Consider the following 16,756-nt stretch of genomic DNA (forward strand, 5'->3'; position numbering starts at 1 on the left):
AAATGGCCAGACGTGTAGCTGTGCCCCCTCGCTTGTGATTGGCCTATTTCTCCTTCCCACCAATCTTTAAATGGCCTGCTGTATTTCAGATTATTCTTGAGTAGGTTTTGGTGAGGTACCCTATATAATTTCTAATGAGCTGGGAATGGATGGATGAGAACAGGGAGGCAAAATTAAGATCACACAAAGTACGGATAAAATCTAACATCATTGATGCTATTGATGTATTGTAATAGTGTGTATTGCTTTATTTTTACCAGAGCGCATAAAATTGTGTAATATACTGTAGTGTAGAAAAGTATAATTTCAAAGAGTAAGGACCTTAGTAAAACAAATGGGAGCAGAAGAGATTTTGAAATGAAATATTTTTGATTGTGTAGTTCTGTTTTATGTCTGTGAAGTCATGTACAGAACATTGATGTTCCTTTTTAGCACAGTGTTTTTATTCCTTGCAAATTGTATTTATTGTTAGAATTAGACAGTGCAGCATTGTCCTTGCTGTGTGCGCAATTGCTTAATCACCACTATAGTGTTTGCTTTATCTTTGGAATTCCCTCTTCGTGACCTTTTCCCCAGTTTGAAATCTCAATTATAAATGCTTCCAGGAGAAGGTCAATGTTAAAGTCAATGTTAAAGTATCACACATGGAGGGTTTCTTACATCCTGACACCGGAAACCACTGTATAATGTGGAAGGATCCATCTCGTCTTTCTGCTTTCAGTTTTTAAGATTAAGCTTCTAATAAATTAACAGTTTATGGCCATTTTTACGAATGGGACTAATCCTTAATATACAGATGCAGCGGCCGTAATTGGAACAAATCACGGACCCATTTTCATGTCCGCTGCTGTACTCCACGCGGCATTAACGCCGCCAATCACCCCAGGCACACGTGTTTATCACGATTGCTTTGTTTGAATTTCATGGACTGTGTGCAATTAAATGCAATGAAATGAATTAATTGTAATGTGTACAGTACTGTGCTGCTGTGCTACTGTGTCAATTTCAGGTGTTTAAAAGCCAGAACACCAAAATGCCATTTTCTACACTCGCGTCTAAAGTCGGTAAGGTTGGAAGAAATCCCGCGCAATGACGTGCATTCCGAGGTATACAATGCGTGAAGTGTTCGAATAACAGCCGCTGCATCTGTACAAGTAAATTACACAAAAACAGATGTGTTGTTTTCTTGCAACTCGTACAGTATCTTCAAACTTCTCTCACTTTCTCAAACTTCTACACATATCTTGACTTACTGATATGTCCCCAATCTTTCTCGCATGTGTTCTTCCTCCTCTTTTCCCCATTTCTTCATTTCTTTTTTGCTCTTCTCTCACTCTCGATGCTCCTGTTTTTTTTTTCTTTTGGTTATATACTTCGTCTGTTTCTAGTCTCTTTCTTTTGCATGATCATCTAACAAGGAATTACCCACAGATAGAACAGATGTTGCAGACTTTAACAATAAATCATTTAGATTTCCCAGCACACTGAGAGAGAAATTAAATCAGATTTGTACTGTAGCTCTCTAGAAAGAGAGAATCAAATGCTTTATACAACTCCTTAAAAAAGTGGGGACTAAAACTATGCTCTGTTAGAGACGGAGAATCCGGCCAGTGTAACAACCATATAACGGAGAAAGAGAATCAAGTCAGAGCTCTCAGAGAAAGAGAACCAGATCAATATCTCAGCTTTTATTCAATAAGGTCTAAAGTGGACGATGGCAAAAATCTGCCACTGAATTCAATGGCAGTCTTTATCTGAATGAAGTGTGAACAACAACTAGACATGGGAGAATTATCCCAAATCTATTTGCTGGGTGTTACCCCCAAAATCCGTTTTGCGGTGTTAAATCCGCCAACGAATTTGTGCAGTTTCAAGCCACGCAGATTCATCAAAAACCGCCATTGGATACAACCCGTGGGTCGGATTTGTAGAATCAGCAATCCATTGGCGGATTCCCAACAGAATTTTCAACGGATTACTGAATCCGCGTATTGGATTCAGCAAATCCTTCCCCGGGTTGCAGAATCTGCGGAGTGTGTAGGTAATAATAATAAAAAAAATCTACAAAATGCGTATTGCCCTTTTTTGAGATTGATCCGCTGAAATCCGTAGACCAAAGGACCCGGCAGATCCAAATTCGCCAAAAAAATTCACTCATCTCTGTTGGCCACATTAGATCCCCTGAAGCTGAACCACACTTTTTTTCTAACCTGGGAGACACCCATGGGCCAATTGGAGGCGCCGTTCATTTCCACATTCCAAAAATTGGGAAATTGATGCTTTAAGTGATCCATTTAAGATTTAAGTGATAGGATGCATATAGTTCTGCGTATGAACCAACCATTTCTATTTTTTCTTAGATTTAATATTTGGCAAAGGTATAAGAATCTGGCTAATGATCTCAGTCTTTAGTATCTTAAAGAAGCAAACCACCACAATGTAAAATCTGTGCGGAGCTGTGCTACTTTCAGACCTGGTGTCCTCCTGTGCGGAGCTGTGTCACTTACAGACCTGTGTCCTCCTGTGCGGAGCTGTGCCACTTTCAGACATGGTGTCCTCCTGTGCGGAGCTGTGCCACTTTCAGACATGGTGTCCTCCTGTGCGGAGCTGTGTCACTTACAGACCTGGTGTCCTCCTGTGCGGAGCTGTGCTACTTTCAGACCTAGGGGCCTATGCAGAGAGCAGCGCTATTTCGAAATTCGCCATTTTTTGGAGAAAATCGCGCAGAAAGCAGCAGAAAATGGCGAGTTCCGAAAAACGCGCCAATTTTTCTTTTCTATTTGTAAAACTCGCCTCGCGGCTGGCGAGAACCTCAATCTCGCCAGTTTTAAAAATATCCGTATGCAGAGAGGCGCGAACGGCATCTAGCGGCTGTTCGCGCCAATAAAATGGCGCGATTGTCTCCTTTTTGCCTCGCCAGAAAAAACTGGCAAGAAGCTGCCGCTCGCGGCCATTGCAAAGGGAAAAAAAAGGCGCAAATTTGTTTTTACACGTTTCTGAAGCGCGCATCTCGCCAATTTAAACTCGCCACACGCATCCATGTTAAACATAGCAGAATTCGCACTTTTCTGCATATGGAGAATAAAACTCTCCAAAAAAGCTACTTTTTAATAAATTCGCCAATTTTAAAATTCGCTGCTCTCTGCATAGGCCCCCTAGTGTCCTCCTGTGCGGAGCTGTGTCACTTACAGACCTGGTGTCCTCCTGTGCGGAGCTGTGCTACTTTCAGACCTAGTGTCCTCCTGTGCGGAGCTGTGCTACTTTCAGACCTGTGTCCTCCTGTGCGGAGCTGTGCTACTTTCAGACCTGTGTCCTCCTGTGCGGAGCTGTGTCACTTACAGACCTGGTGTCCTCCTGTGCGGAGCTGTGTCACTTACAGACCTAGTGTCCTCCTGTGCGGAGCTGTGCTACTTTCAGACCTGTGTCCTCCTGTGCGGAGCTGTGCTACTTTCAGACCTGGTGTCCTCCTGTGCGGAGCTGTGCTACTTTCAGACCTAGTGTCCTCCTGTGCGGAGCTGTGCTACTTTCAGACCTAGTGTCCTCCTGTGCGGAGCTGTGCTACTTTCAGACCTGTGTCCTCCTGTGCGGAGCTGTGCTACTTTCAGACCTAGTGTCCTCCTGTGCTGAGCTGTGTCACTTTCACACCTGCTGCCCTCCTGTGCCGAGTTGTGCCATTTTCCGCCTGGGAGTCCCCTTGGTTCTAATGATAATCACTCATTTTGCTGTTGGTGCTCCACATTGTTAAACAAAAGCATCCTTAACCAATAACATTGTACCTTCTTTTTGGCTCATTTTTCTAACTATGTAAAAAAAATAATTAAAAAGACATTTCTGCTTAAAGCAACTTACAGGTGCAGAATGACTATAAAGATTGATGCTGTTGTAATTTTAACTCCTTCCGTTCCCAAATGACATACAGTGTACATCATTGCCCCTTGTTCATTTTTTAGGGCTGTACATGACCGGTGCTCCAAGATTGCGTACCTCACAGGGGCCAGTCCGCCCCTCCCTGTCACATCCGTCCCTATGGCCGTAACTGAACCAGCATCACGTGATCGCTCAGAACCGCGGTCACATGATGCGGCAGGGCCGGGGGATCCGTGGCCCTGGAGGTGGCATGACTCTCTGGCACTGACAGGGTTAAAATGAGGGGGAAAACATGGCTTTCCTTGCTGCAGCCTTTCTCTGCTTGTAGTGAGGATCCAGGAACACAGAGGTGCCCTAAATGTATACATTTGACAGAGAGGAAAGTAAAACAAGTAATATTTTTATTGCTGTGAGGGGTGATACATAAACCCCATGGTCTAAATCAGAGGTCCCAACTCCTGTCCTCATGGACTACTTGCAGTCCAGGTTTAAAGGATACCGCTACTTGAGCACAGGTCGTTCAGTAAAAATGATAGCGCTCCCTGTGCTAATGAGAGGATATACTTAAAACCTCGCAATTCTCAGAGACTTGGGCCCCCTGGTTCCGACATACAGGTATATCCCCATATCTAGGTGCAAATATTATGAACGGTGCGATTTATGTTGTATCTAAACTGATGCTCACTATACAGTAGTTTATATGTACAAATGCTGTTCCCCTCCCGTCTTTCCTAATCCCTCTCCAAATGTGATATTTCCTGGTGATATGTACCAATGTTCTCTCCTCCCTCCCTATTTCTTTTATGTACCCCTCCCCTTACTCTTGAAAAACGATCAATAAAAGCTTAAGTAATAACAATAAAAAAAACCTGCACTGTTAATGGAACTTGAGGACTGGAGTTTACAACCCCTGTTTAAAATAATTTCCTGCTGAATCCCAAGAGCTAAATAAATAGCAACAAAGTGTAACACATGTAACCCCCACATCCCCCAAACCTCACTTAGGGCCCTGTGTGTGGGAGTGGGAACATTACCTCACTGTTTGGTGATTAACCTGTTGGTTCGCAGGAGGTCTGAATGGTCTGCGTGATGTTATGAGACTTGAACAGTACTGGCTCGCACAGGACTCTGGGTTCATCTTGGTGTAATCAGCGCCTCCAGCAGTGATGACTCCCACGAAGTGTAGGCGTCAGCCCCCATCATTACACACATACATCCCTTCAGCCCAGGAACTGATACCTTAGGCTGAGGTATCTTTGCAGGATCTTTATTCAGGGTATCACACAGCATCTTTAGCAGCTGTCTCTCCACATGTCCCAGGACTTCTAGACGGTGCTTCTCTCTCCGCTGCTCTGCTCCAGGTGGTCTTAGGCGAGCCAGCCCAAGTGAGCAAGCTTACCCCGCCATTGGAAGACGCACAGCTCCCACCTGTCTCATCCCTCCTTCACCCTAGTCAGGGATCAGAGATGGAAACACTCACCCTCATTACTCCAGGAGGAGCAAAGCGTAAGCACAACCTCACCCTCTCAAGGTCTGAGGGGAAGTCCTCCCATCCTCTCTCTCCAAGGTGGAGAGGAAGACTCCTAAACTTTAGGCTACTCCCCCTAGAATGAACAAAGAAAAGAAAGAAAACTCCCTATAGTTCACACTAGAGAGCACCCTACACTTAAATTAAAAGTACTATTTATTAATGAATTCATTAAAATATATTTATTGCAGCAAAATATACAATGAACCAAATGATTTAAACAAATTAAAAATGAGGGAGGTGGGAGGCGCATGCGCGACGGCTAGGAGTATGGCAGCCTAACCTGACAGCTCCCTGCCTCGACCCCCATAAAGTCATATACAACCCACAAAGATCGGAACCAAACGGCACAGAAATACAGCCCCAGACAGCTTAAACAGCCAGGATGTCCCGCAAAACCCCCAAACCTGGAAAAAAACGGGTAATGCCAGAGTATTATGGAGCGGCAGAGCCGCGCGGTGCAGGCGCAGGAATGGCGCCATGTTTGAATGCTGGCACAGAAACTGAACCTGACGGGGAAGAAGCGGATTTTACCCTCCAAGAGCAAAGACCGGCTAGGCAATGTGACATCACGAAACTGTGTAACGATCTCAAATCGTTTGTCCAGGCCGAACTGAAGGACTTAAAGAGGGAAGTAACTGGACTGGGAGAAAGAACAGGAGTCCTAGAAACAAAAGTGGACCAGTCTATTCGCGCTATCAGACGGCAGGATAAGAAATCCTTGGATCTGCAAGCGCAGATAAATGAATTAAGAGAAAGGCAAGAGGACGCAGAAAATCGCGATAGGCGAAATAACCTGAGAATCAGAGGGGTACCGGGGAGCGTACTGGACTGTGAAGCATACATTACACTTTGGGTAGAATCGCTGCTCCCTGAGACCCCCAAAGAAGCACTGGCTATGGACAGATGTCATAGAGCCCTCCGGGCTAAGCCCCTACAAAATGATCCACCAAGGGATATAGTGATTCGCCTACACTATTATAAAACGAAGGAGAGAGTTCTCACAGTCACCAGACCCCTTCCAGTGGTGGAGTATGAAGGGGTCAGGCTATCGATCTTTCAGGACCTGTCTCCGGTCACTCTTGCCCGCCGCCGAACCCTGCTTCCAATCACTAAAATCCTCAGGGAGAAGGGGGTCAGGTACCGCTGGACTTTTCCCTTTGGACTGATGGTGGCAAGAAGTGGCAGATCCTTCATGATAAAGGATGTGGAAGAGGGACCTGCTTTCCTGCACAAGCTGGGACTAGGAGAGGCCCCTGAAAAGTTGACCCCAGAAAGCTCTATGCCAGACCCCACCTGGTCCCAAGCCCAAAGGTCCCCCAGGGCACATCAAGATAACGCCTAAAATATGGCATAAAAGGACTATATGTTTGTTCTACTGTTGTTTGGTTCAAGTTAAATGGGTCACGAGCAACCACCAAACCCTGTAATGTGCTCCCGGTATCGTTCCCTTAGCGCAGTCCTTCAACCACAAGACAAAGGCTGTGAAATAAACAATTATAAGAATTCTACTTACCTGGACAAACTATGAGAGCAGCTGGGAAGACCCCAGAGGCATCGGCAGGGAAAAGCATGATGGCTCCCCTCCAAAGAAGATGGCAGCGACACACGAGGCAGCTGGAGCCAAGGTGAGACGCAGGAGCCGGAAGGCAGCTGCAGGCGGGAAGCAGGAACGCGCTCACACTCAACCGCCGGGGACGAAAGCTCAATCCAAGATGGCGCCGGACCGGAAGGACGTCATCATACATGGGGTGGATCCGGGGAGACAGACGCCATCTTGAGTGTGGCAGCACAGCGGAAGGCCCCAAGAGGTGGCGAAAGAGCGCCTGCTGGATACAACGCCCCAATCAGGCACCAAATAGACAGCCGCAGCCAAAATTTAAATACACGCCCGCGAAACCAGAAATCGACGCAGGGGCAGCCCCAGAAAAGCCACAGAGGGAAGAGTAGGCAGCGCGAGGGGCGAAACACAGGTAGTTGAGAGTAGAGACGGAGGGACCACCACACGGGGAAGGGAAGAATAGCAGGTAAAAGGGCTAACAGTTTAAGGAGGTAATCTGCAGGCAATACAAGACGGGTAGCGATAGAGAGAAGAGGGTACAGCAAGTGGTTAGGAAGGCCTGGGAAGTAGCAAAGGAGGCAGCAAAGATAGAAGAAAGAACAGAAAGATAATGCAATAGTGCAAAAAGGGATGGCACACTAGGAGGGTATCCATTGCAGCGGGGGAGCAGAAAGGGATAAGACAGCGAGGGGGAAGTAGTAAGGAGAGGAAGGAGGAGTGGAAGGAAATGAAGGAAGAGAAGAGAAGAGAAAGTTACAGGAAGGGAGGCAGGAAGGTTGTACTGTGCCCAAGATAGATAGAGAACAAGGGAATAGGCTCTAAGTGAAGATAAGGGAATAGCACCTGCGAAATGACATAGAGCAATAGCCCGGGCAGGAATATACAATAAGCAGAGCTGCGAGGGGGGAAGGGATACAAAACCCAGAAGGGAGACAGACAGGAAATACCGTAACAAATGACTAAGGACTGCAATTGCGACAAGTCCAGCGCTATAGTAATAAGGGACACAGGATCACGGGGAGTTGGTGGGCTCACCCTTAGTTCAGTGGGTGAGAAGAAGTTCTACGTTTATTAGAGGGGGAGAGGCAGGAGAGGTGGGAGGAGGCCTGCCCTGAAGTCGGCATGGGCCTGGCGTTAGTAAATAGGGGAAAATTCCCTATGCACACTAGCGCAACCCTTTGGGTTGGATGTTCGGGGACAGGAGGTAAACACCCGGCCTCGAGTCCGAACATTCGAATTCTGGACTATAAACCCAAAGGAGGAAATCTTGGCGAAAGGAGGGAGGAAAGAGAACGCCGAGAAAGTTTATATGTTTTGATTGTTTCAGAGTTTTCCTGTGATGTTGTGTACATGTTCACCCCCCTGTTTCCCCATGTGTGTCCCCCTCCCTCCATCCCTACAGATGGGGTCATCAAGCTAAAGGTGGCTGGTGCTCACGTGAAGCGCAGAAGTGGCCTTGCCAGAGGCGGCAGAGAACTACTACGACAGCCGGAACAGCACAGCTCTGCTCATGAGTAAGGATATAGTTCTAATATCCCATAATGTTAAGGGCCTGAATAGCCCGGCGAAAAGGCGAGTAGCATTTAAAGACTATAGACGTAAGGGCGCAGAAGTACTCTTCTTACAAGAGACACATTTCTCCCAAACTAACTTCCCCAAGTATTTTGATAAAAATTTCCGAACCCATTTCCTAGCATCAGATCAAGTTAAAAAAAGAGGGGTCGCCATTCTAATTCATAATCATATCCCATATAGACATGACAAAACATACCAGGACAAAGAAGGGAGATTCCTGATCATCACGGGTTTCATCCGAGAAGCTCCAATAACATTCGCTACTGTATACGCCCCAAATGATAACGCCACATCCTTTTTCAATAGCTTCTTCATTAAACTAAGTAAAGTTGCAAAAGGCAATATCATACTGGCAGGCGACTGGAACAGAGTCCTTAACCCTAGTCTAGACCGTTGCACGACCACTAACAAACCACATAGACAGGACGTATTAACTCTAACTAACGGTATAGCCAAGTGCCAACTAATTGACATATGGAGAGAACTACATCAAGGAGAACGAGAGTATACTTTCTACTCTCACCCACATAACTCATACAGTAGGATAGACTACTTCCTCGTGTCTAACGGTATGGTCCCTGGGGTCTCTCGCACAGAGATCCATGATATTTCATGGTCAGACCATGCACCAATAGAGCTGCGGTGCACACTAATTCCGCTGGATAGACCTAGAGCGAACTGGAAACTAAATGAGATCCTGTTAAAGATCCCGGATCTCGGAAGAGAAGTAGGAGCTAGAATTCAGGAATACTTTGAGGAGAATGAGGGTAGTGTAGCATCACAAGCTACATTATGGGAAGCTCATAAGGCGACTCTCAGGGGGACATTGATGAATTTGGCAGCCAAACGAAAAAGGGAAAGAGAGAAAAAAACTAAGGCCCTAGAAACACAAATAGCAGAACTCTCTACCCTGCACAAAGCTAATAAACAGGCACATATACTCAAACAACTATTAGACACTAAAATTAAACTCAACCTCCTCCTTACCTCCCAGGCTGAGAAGGAAATGGCTTGGTCTAACCGGAAATTCTATGAAAAAGCGAACAAACCTGATACACTACTTGCCAATAAGCTAAAAAAGAAGCTTCCAAATAACGCTATTCACGCAATTCGAAACCAACAGGGAGACCTTACCTCCATACCTGGGAAAATAGTGGAGCAATTCAAAGCCTACTATGAAAAACTCTATAATGGAGACAAGGTCACCCACAGCAGGAAAACGAGGGATCTATTGTCCACTTTCCTGAAAGAGGCAAATTTACCAACCTTGGCAAGGGCAGAGCGGGAGGCACTACAGGCGGACTTTACCCTGAAAGAACTCAAAGAAGTCATCAAAGCATTAAAACCGGCCAAAGCACCGGGGCCCGATGGCTTCTCTAATCTATATTATAAGAAATATATTAAAATTCTAGCCCCACATATGCTAAAATTGTTTAATGGTATACTAGAGGGGAACTCCTTCCCAGCACAGATGCTCCAGGCGTCTATCTCGGTGATCCACAAACCTGGAAAGGACCCGGCAGACTGTAAGAGCTACCGGCCCATTTCACTGATCAATTCGGACATCAAAATCTATTCCAAACTTATAGCGAACAGGGTGGGTAATGTCCTTCCCAGGTTAATTCACACGGATCAAGTAGGGTTTATCGGAGGAAGGCAAGCGGCAGACAACACCAGAAGAATCATAGACTTGATTGATCTGGCCCAAAAGAAAAATATACATTCTATGGTGTTGAGTCTAGACGCGGAGAAAGCCTTCGACAGAATAGACTGGCCCTACTTATCAGCGACGCTTGGGGCGTTTGGCTTTGGGGGACGTCTCATGCGGGCCATCATGGCATTGTATGAGAGCCCTACGGCGAGAGTGAGGCACCAGGGTTTTCCCTCTGAGCAATTCCACATAAAAAGTGGAACGAGACAGGGATGTCCACTTTCGCCGCTGCTGTTTGCGCTATGTGTCGAGCCCCTGGCAGCCCATATACGAGATAGCCCTGACATCTCGGGAATCTCAATTGGGGAGCATGAGTTCAAGGCCGCCCTGTATGCAGATGATGTCATTCTAACATTATCTAAACCGCTCACGTCCCTTCCTAATGTTTTTGAAATCCTGAACAAATTTAATCATGTCTCCGGCTTTAAGATTAATCAGTCTAAATCAGAAGCCCTCAATATAAATCTTCCCAAAGAAGTCGAAAAACTGATTGATCTTAACTTCAATTTCAAATGGCAACCCTCCGCAATCAAATATTTAGGGGTATATCTTACACGGGACTACAAAACTCTATATAAAGCAAACTTTCCCAGGTTAATAAAGACGCTGAGAGAGGATCTCAGAATATGGGCAAAGGGGGGCATCTCTTGGATTGGAAGGATACAAAGCGTGAAGATGAATCTCCTTCCAAGGATGTTATATCTTTTCCAAAGCCTACCCATACCATTGGTGCATTCGGACATCCTCTCCCTCCAGTCAGCAATAATGAAATTCATCTGGAATAAGAAAAACCCACGAATTGCTAAGGGTATCCTGACGAGACCCACAACCAGGGGAGGCCTAGCGGTACCTTGTTTGTTCGCTTATTACAAAGCGGCTCAATTAGCCCAAATTCTCCAATGGCACACAGACCCAAGCCTTAGGAGATGGGTAGAGTTGGAGAAAAAATGTTGTGCGCCGATTGATATCCAATCGCTGATCTGGCTGCCCAAGGCGAGGGCGCGCCAGATCGGCACACCACTACAGACCATTGCCAACTCTATTCGAGTGTGGGAGGCCTCCAAATTTAGTTGTAACTTAACTACAAAGGCATCTCTTATGACGCCAATCATCGGCAACCCAGACTTCGCTCCGGGCCTAGCCAGTAAGAATATGAAATATTGGATGCAGGCGGGCATTATCCGACTGAATGATCTGAGGGACAGGATAAGTATACAATCATTTGATCAAATTAAATCCGCAAAAAATATCCCAAATACAGAATTTTTTAAGTGCCTTCAGATCAGGGATTTCTATAACAAAACTGCAATTAGACCAAAACGCACTAATTTTGAGCAGCTGTGCTCCAGAGATACGGACACAAGGGGACTCACATCTAGGATGTATGGGGAAGTGGTCTGTCCAAAATTGACAAGCGAGACCCGGCCAATCTACATGCGACAGTGGGATACAGACCTAGGGGAGACATTAGAGGACGAGGAGTGGGAGCAGATCATACAAGCAGCGGCTAAAAGCTCCATCTGTACCACACTAAAGGAGAACGCGTATAAGGTCCTGATGCGGTGGTACTACACCCCAACTAGATTGGCTAAATTTGTTAAGGGCTACTCCCCGCTCTGCCCAAAACAGTGCGGGGAGACGGCCGACCTGCAACACATGCTGTGGTCTTGCGCTAAGGTGGTCCCGATTTGGGAACAGATTAGAGATTGGTTGCAGCGGATTCTCTGTTGGGAGATCCCCCTGGACCCGTGGTTGTTCCTGCTGGGCAGACGGATCCAGGGTATGCCAAATGCGACACACAAATTAATAACGCATTTCGCAATTGCCACCAGGTGCGAGATTGCAGCATTATGGAAGCAGACAGCAATTCCAGTTATCCCAAAGATTCGGAATCGAATTTGGCTCGTTTGTCGGATGGAACAATTAACGAGTTTGGTTAATGACACCGGCACAAATTTCCTGAAAGTCTGGTCACCATGGCTAGCACAGGCGGATATCCCCGGGGTGGACACCGCCGCAATTCTGCTATAATAATCGAGAACGCGTTCTCCTTTAGAGGGCAGAAGCCAATAGACACATAGAGACGTACAGTTAGAAGACAGCCCCCTAAGTAACAAGTAACAACCCGACGACCCTACGGTGCAACAGCAAGATGATTCACTAGCACTAGAAACAGGTTTGCAAACAGCACTACCTCTACGGAAATGGCGATGAAACGCACAAGCGGACCCCTCGACGGCAGAAACTTCTGGAGCAGACCCCTCTCCGCCCCCCCCCCTCTTTTTACCCCCCCCCCCTCCCCCCCCCCTCTTGTCCGATGTCCGGTTTGTCCTGTATGTCTTTTATGTACTGTCCCTGTCATAAAACAAAGTAGCCTTAATAAGGGACAGATGTTATTAAAGAGAATAAGAAAATAAGATGTTGGGGGTTGGGAATGCAATGGGCTGTGATATATTGTCAGAATATGTATCCCCAATAAAGAAAATTGAAGTTGGAAAAAAAAAAAATGAGGGAGGTGTCTGTGTGCTTATTGTCAAAGACGTCAGTGTATATAATGAAATAGCTATTGATTACTATTTATGTCCACGGTTATATGATTATACTAGCCATGGTAATAGCTATTAAATACAATTCTAGGTCGTCTGACAGCTATTCCTAAGTAGATGAGAGTGTTGGTTTGTTAAGAGGGTAATGAGCTCTGTGTATCAATGTCTTTGCTTGAAAATAGAGTACTGTGAATACAGTCACTATATACACATACACAGTGATACCAGACCACCAGGCTCAGAAATAGCTGAGCCTATATGTCTGTCCTGGTGAACAGCTATAACATTAGGAGACTAATTAGGAGATGAAGCCACAACGGTGAAACATATGTTGGGCAGGCCAGGCGCTACTACCAGGTGCGCAGGCTAGTAAGAGGTCTGGTGCTTTCCTCACTGTCAGAGCATTTCGGAGCATTCGTCATGGGAAGCACAACGCTCTGACTATCTCCTAATTAGTTTATATTTTGAGTGTTAGACCCACAGAGTGTGGTCTGAGAGGGCTATGTTCATTCTTTTTTAAGAGCATTTGGCTATCATATCGTATAGCTGTTCACCAGGACAGACCTATAGGCTCAGCTATTTCTGAGCCTGGTGGTCTGGTATCACTGTGTATGTGTATATAGTGACTGTATTCACAGTACTCTATTTTCAAGCAAAGCCATTGATACACAGAGCTCATTACCCTCTTAACAAACCAACACTCTCATCTACTTAGGAATAGTTGTCGGACGACCTAGAATTGTATTTGTAACACCTTTCTCCCCCCCCTATCGCAGATAGGGACCATGTGGGGAAATCTACACTTATGTTACCTGGTGTGGTGCGTTACCTGATAGGCTCACAGAAGACCTGAACCTCCGCCACTGGGAGCCTGGGGTTACCTGATTCGTCGTACACAGCGCCTCCACCTGTAAGGGTTCTCACCTGAGTGGGATGGTCCTCTTACAGGAACCACAATAATAAGACACGCACACAGTGTATGCTAATAACTGTTTACTATTGCTAATACTAATAACTTCGGTACCTGTACCACACAGAATAATGCATATAGCCGTACACATAGAAGTGCACCGGGTGCACACATCAACATTACTTCCTGGTAAAATATTTTATAAATAAATAAGTATTCCCCAGAGTACCTTATGTCCAAACCCACCCACGTGTGATGGAGATAGTGCTATCCCTGGACGTGTTGGTGCACTATTTATAGATACCTGCCCGGGGCTTCAGCCCGCGGGTACCGCTATACAACCGGTATGGATCCGTCTGATCCGACGTGATATCCTCCTACGCGTGGGGTGACTTCCAGCGTGGATAATATCACCACAGCTCCACACCGTCTGTACCTTGATGGGGATCCGCCTGTAGCCGGCAGGCCACAGTCACTGCTTGGCTGGGCCTCCATGAAGATAGTCTCTATGTAACTGAGGGGTCTGAGCCCAGACCCAGCAATCAGGCTGCTCGACACTGAGGGTGTCCTAACTTAACCAAATAGCTAAAGGGGCAGATTTCCTTACGTAGGGCCTGTCCCTGAAGCAACCACAAACTGGGGAATGGTAACTTATCTGGGACCTCTGGGGGTAACTAGGCCTAGTGCTAGGGGCTACTGCTCCCTGCACACACACCCTAACTCCCCCAGCTCCCAGCTCCAACTGCTAACTGCCAACTGCAAACTGCCAACTGCAAACTGCCAACTGCAACTGCCAACTGCTGAGATTCCGTGAGCCCTATTGGCTGTTCTGGGTCACCTGGGGCTTCCTCCCTAGGCCTCATGGGAATTGTAGTCCCGCGGAGGCTATAGCTGCATTGGGGCCGTGTGCGTGCTCTTACTGCGCATGCGCGACTTCCTAATGGCCGCCGCAACTCGCTAGTCTATTCTGCGCAAGCACGACCACTGCGCATGCGCGCGCCTTTGTAATGGCGGCCCCCGCTAGCCGGGTGCGCCGCCGAGACTCCCAGGACCCGGAGCGCTCCCTGCTCCGGCCCCCACCCTTGCAAGCAGTCGGCGGGTCCGTCGCTGGCTCCGGCGGCACTCGCGACCGCGCTGCCCGCAAGGAGGGGGATCTCGAGAAGCTCAAGGGAACTAGGGCTACACACTCCCCCTGGTAAAATCCCAACGACCTCGCTTGGGTAGCAGACATATAACAGAGATTTATATAATGAAAAATGCATTGCATAAGTTATACAGCAAATCACATGCACTTGATCAACGGTACCCAACATCCTCACGTTGATATCCGAGGCCAGCTGAGTCTCATAGTGGGGTACACCTGACTGATTGAGTGACTGACTCCTGGGAGTCTTTTGGAGCTCATGATCGGGGGATACAGTCTCTAATCCCAAACCCTCTCCTCCCCCTGGTAAGGGACCTTGGTGCCAGACATTTGCCCGGCCAGCCGCAGCATGGATGATACAGGCCAGGGGGTCTTGCCCCTTGCCTCTGTCCACCACATGGTGAATGAAGCGCTCCATAGTGCGCATGAAGGAGGCAATAATTACCAGAGCGGTCTCAGCACAGTCTTGGTTCGCTCCAATAATCTCTTGAGCGGCGACGTCTTCTGGGGACATCACAATATCTACGGGCACCCATATCTTGGGACGAAAGAGCTTGAAGCTTCCTCTGGTAGGAGTAAGCACCGCGCATGGCCGCTGTACTGGATATCTTGATGGAGTCAAATCTGCTCTCTGGTCTGCAGAGATATTCTAGGGGGGACACCTCCACCAGGACGCAATGACAGGGTGAGCCCATTGCCCGGTTGACCCTACCTTTGGAGCCACCATGCTCCACGATCACTGGGGAGCTCACACCTGACACCCTTGGGGCAGTCAACCCCTGGGGCAGTAGGGGCTACTGCTCCCTGCACACACACCCTAACTCCCACAGCTCCCAGCTCCAACTGCTAACTGCCAACTGCAAACTGCCAACTGCAACTGCCAACTGCAAACTGCCAACTGCAACTGCCAACTGCTGAGATTCCTTGAGCCCTATTGGCTGTTCTGGGTCACATGGGGCTTCCTCCCTAGGCCTCATGGGAATTGTAGTCCCGCGGAGGCTATAGCTGCATTGGGGCCGTGTGCGTGCTCTTGCTGCGCATGCGCGACTTCCTAATGGCCGCCGCATCTCCCTAGTCTCTTCTGCGCAAGCACGACCACTGCGCATGCGCGCGCCTTTGTAATGGCGGCCCCCGCTAGCCGGGTGCGCCGCCGAGACTCCCAGGACCCGGCCCCCACCCTTGCAAGCAGCCGGCGGGTCCGTCGCTGGCTCCGACGGCACTCGCGACCGCGCTGCCCACAAGGAGGGGGATCTCGAGAAGCTCAAGGGAACCGGGGCTACACATTTAATAGCTATTACCACGGTTAGTATAATCATATAACCGTGGACATAAATAGTAATCAATTGCTATTTCATTATATACACTGACGTCTTTGACAATAAGCACACAGACACCTCCCTCATTTTTAATTTGTTTAAATCATTTCGTTCATTGTATATGTTGCTGCAATAAATATATTTTAATTAATTCATTAATAATTAGTACTTTTAATTTAAGTGTAGGGTGCTCTCTAGTGCGACACAGTAGGGAGCTTTCTTTCTTTTCTTTGTTCATCACAGTATATATTCCCAGTCAGCACCGCCCTATTATCATTTATTGCAGTTCCAGTCATCACACAGGTTATCCATCTACCCTCCTCTGTGATGTTGTGCGAGATACACATTTGACCTCGTTCAGGGGTCATTTTTCTTGTGTGTACTCCCCCTACAAACTTCTGGAAGGGGCGGGCTCATGGACTGTACCCACCTGCAAGGGGCTGTACACAGTCCATGAATCACCACAGACCTTCCTTTACTTTCTGGGGAAGCAGAAGGGGGGTCAAGGGCCCGCAGGTTAACCCTCTAATGCCTGGATCATAACAGGGCTTACATAGCACATACACTGGGTGGAGAGAAACAGGTACAGATTGACATA

The sequence above is a fragment of the Ascaphus truei genome, chromosome 6, assembly GCF_040206685.1.
Source record: "Ascaphus truei isolate aAscTru1 chromosome 6, aAscTru1.hap1, whole genome shotgun sequence".
In the NCBI taxonomy this organism is placed as follows: domain Eukaryota; kingdom Metazoa; phylum Chordata; class Amphibia; order Anura; family Ascaphidae; genus Ascaphus; species Ascaphus truei.